The sequence below is a fragment of the Cnephaeus nilssonii genome (assembly GCF_951640355.1).
Source record: "Cnephaeus nilssonii genome assembly, chromosome: 7".
Taxonomy (NCBI): domain Eukaryota; kingdom Metazoa; phylum Chordata; class Mammalia; order Chiroptera; family Vespertilionidae; genus Cnephaeus; species Cnephaeus nilssonii.
In genome coordinates this window covers 51,239,674-51,243,229 of record NC_137078.1, presented here as the reverse complement: position 1 = coordinate 51,243,229, position 3,556 = coordinate 51,239,674, and the positions used below count along the sequence as shown (strand labels likewise).

Below are 3,556 nucleotides of genomic sequence, written 5' to 3'. Positions count from 1 at the left end.
TAGGCCTGGCCTGCGATCAGGGCCTATTGGGGCTTTCCTTCCCCCAGCTGCCGGCAGCTGGCCTGGCCCCCACCACTGCTACTATTTGCCATCTGTGCAGCACTGCCCTTCCCTCCCCCACCATCGGTCCCCTCCCTCTGTGAGCAACAGACATAGAGTGTGATCGGTTGGGTGGCCTGGGCCTCCCTCTGTGGGGTGATCACTGGCCGGCCCCACACACCCGCCACAGCATCACTGGCTGGTGGCCTGGGTCTCCCTCTGTGGTGTGATCCATCGCAGGGCCCGCAGATCTGTCGTCCTGCAGAGGGAGGCCCCGCCCACCTGGCCTGGGCTCCACGATCAATTGCCGCAGAGAGGGTGTCCTGGAACTCCCTCTTTGGGACCATTGTGGAACCCCCCCCCCCATCAATGGCCCTGCAGAGGGTAGCCTGGGCCTTCCTCTGCGGAGCAATCATGGGGCGATGGTGGGACCCCTCAACCAATTGCATCGCACCGCCTTGGCTGGCCTGGCACCAGTGCGTGTCATAGCATGGTCATCCAGAATGTCATCCAGATGGTCGTTCTGCTGTTCCGTCTTTCGGTTGATTTGCATATTATGCTTTTATTATTATAGATTGTCTTTTAGATCAAGTGGTACAGATCTCAGCAGACTAAAATAAAGGTGTTAGTAGACTGCATTTCTTTCTAAAGTCTAGGGAAGAATCCATTTTCTGCACATTTGGTTTCTTAGCAGAATTTAGTTCCATGCAAATGGAAAACCAAGATTTAGATTTTACTGCTGCCTGAAATCTGAGAGTAGTTTCCCGTTTATAGAAACTTGCATTCTGAGGGTAGTGATCTCTCATCTTTAAAGTCAGCAATGTCAGTCAGTCCCACAGCTGGTGAGCTCCACTGCTGGTGGCTCCACCCACCATTGTAGGCCAATAATCCGATATGGAGCATGCCTTCACATCTTGGAACCCCTGTTTCCTGCTGGAAATTTAAAATACTGCCTTGTGATTCTGAAACTCTGGACAAAAGCTTTCATCATCTTTGGAACAAATCTCTTTTAAGAGCCTGTGTTGATGGAGGCTCCAACTGCTACTATATATCCCTGAAGGAGAGAGGGAAAGCTTTTTTGCCTGAATTCATCAATAGGGACTTTGATTCTATTAGTCCTGAAGTTATAGAATACTATGCTATTAAGAGATGTGAGCTTATTTCAACTCCTGATCAAGACCATACTGACTTTATAAAGTACCTTGAAGTGCTCCAAAAGAAGGTAGAAGAAAAAGACCTACAGGTCGATGTGATTGTGACATGGGAGGATTTGCTGTGTGGTTTGTCCAGATCATGACTTCTGAGAGGACCTTGTTCCAAAAGACTTGCATCACTCCCTTGCCAATTATAATCATCCAAGAGAAATCACTCATCTATATGCTCTAAACAAGAAAGCACAAATTGCATGAAAACCCTGGAATGGAAGGTGATTGGTGTGGCCTTATTCCTGTTGGACAGCCTTGCAATCGGGTTCCGACAATGAGCACAAGTCAGGTGCTCAGTTTGGGAACACTACTCAGCACTTCCAGTACCTACAATGGATCTGGTGTTGTGACTATAGAAAGGGACCACCCGCTCCTCTGGACTATTGCCATCAAAAACTGACCCAAGACCTGGCATTCATAGCCATGACTCCAACTTACCTCATCAGCCTATGACTTATTGCTCAACTAGAACAGTTCTCCTAAGTTTGCAGGAATCTAAGCATCTCCATGGGAAACCCACTAGTTTTAAATAATTCAGGTAACATAAATGACATATCTCAGTTTTATAGTTAAAGGAAAATCATATATATATTTTTTAGAGAGAGAGAAAAATATAGATGTGAGAGAGACACATCAATTGGCCACCTCCTGCAAGGGTCTGTGAGCCAACGCTCACAGAAACTGTCCAGGGCAGAAATCCCAATTTTTAAGAAAATAAATAAGTTCTATCACATTTGGTTTGAAAACTAATGTAAATCATTCCAACAATACAATTCAGTACTGATCATTCTTATTTTATGAATCATTCCATTTATCCTAAAAATTTGATTTAATTTTGAAGCTGAGAAGGCTCAGTTGAGTCTTCTTGATATTCAACACATATAAGCCTCTTTCTGTACATCCTTAAATGCTTAACAATAAGGACTACTTCTGAGTGTCTATTAATATCAGATTCCCTCTGTATAATACCCAAAATTTTTTTCTTTGCATATTGAGATTTTAGAACCACACCATTTTTCTGTGGTCTTATTACCATCTTTATTATCTTTCTTTTTTTTAATTTAATTTTTTATTGATTGATTGATGAGAGAGAGTGAAAGACAGAGAGAGAAAGAAGAGAGAGAGAGAGAGAGAGAGAGAGAGAGAGAAAGAGAGAGAGAGAGAACTTGTGGCTCCACCCACTTATGCATTCATGGCTGATGCTTGTATGTGCCCTGACCAGGAACGGAACTGTCAACCTTGGTGCATTGGGTGGACACTCCAACCAACTGAGCTACCTGGCCTGGACTAGTGGTATTGTCTTATAAAAATAAGAACCATTGACCTAATTATTACATTTGAAAACAGGCAATTATGGAAGCTCTAGGTGAAAAGAGAAATGGCAGGAAAGATAAATGACAATTCAAAAAGCCCTAGTGACATACTCACCCCAGTGTGCCACTTTGCTGGCAAAACTGCCCTCATCATCATAATTTCAACCTAGACTGAAAGTGTTATGCACAGGAAACAAGCATAAAAATGGAACCATTCCTAACATATCTCAGACTGAAAAAATATTTGTTCATAGACCACATGTTTATTTAGATTACCAGAAAATGAGTTTGGCAACCTATGGGGACAAGTGAACACCATGTACTAAGGAGCCTGGGTCTGAAAGCCTGCATTCCTGTCTGAGTCCAGCCATTTACCTGAATCCCACTCTTCAGCTGGAAAATGGAAGGGGATGGACAGAGGGTGCCTGAGCCATTTTCCACAGTCAGATTCTCCACCCTGATGTTGACAGTTATTAGGCATAGAATGCCCAGGGTGACTAAGCGGTGGAACCACCTGGGGCCCTGAGAGTATTCACTTTTCTTTTAGGATGAAACCTTCTTCTAGCTTCTTACCCTTTTCTGTCCCATTTCCCAAACCATATGTTGCCATGAAGTAAGGAGAAGTTGCCCAACAGGATTTCCATACACAACTCCCACGATGCTGTAGGAAAAGGTAGCTGTAGCTTTTTTTCTTCCTGGTGCTATCACAGAGTTCAGAATGAATGGGGCATTTGTTGAACCAGCATGCAGTTTTGAACAGTTAATCATTAGAGATCATTTTAATTATTTATGCAAATATATGTGAGATTGAAATCCAGATGTCAAAAACAATATTTAGTTAAAATCCTATATAATAAAGTGGTAATATGCAAATTAACCCCTACACCCTCACAAGATGGCTGCCTATGACAAGGCTGGCTGGGGAGTTAGTGAGGGACGACCAAATGACTGAACAAGCCGGTTGCTGGGGTAACCAGGCCGGCAGGGAGGGACAGTTGG

General features: G+C 43.7%; 1 pseudogene across 1 annotated transcript; it reads left to right on the top strand.

Moving 5' to 3' along the window:
* Window positions 1-933: 933 nt before the first annotated feature.
* On the top strand, window positions 934-1,644 carry LOC307103888 (thiamine pyrophosphokinase 1-like; annotated as a pseudogene). Its single transcript has one exon. The product of its transcript is annotated as a thiamine pyrophosphokinase 1-like (transcript).
* Window positions 1,645-3,556: the final 1,912 nt, after the last annotated feature.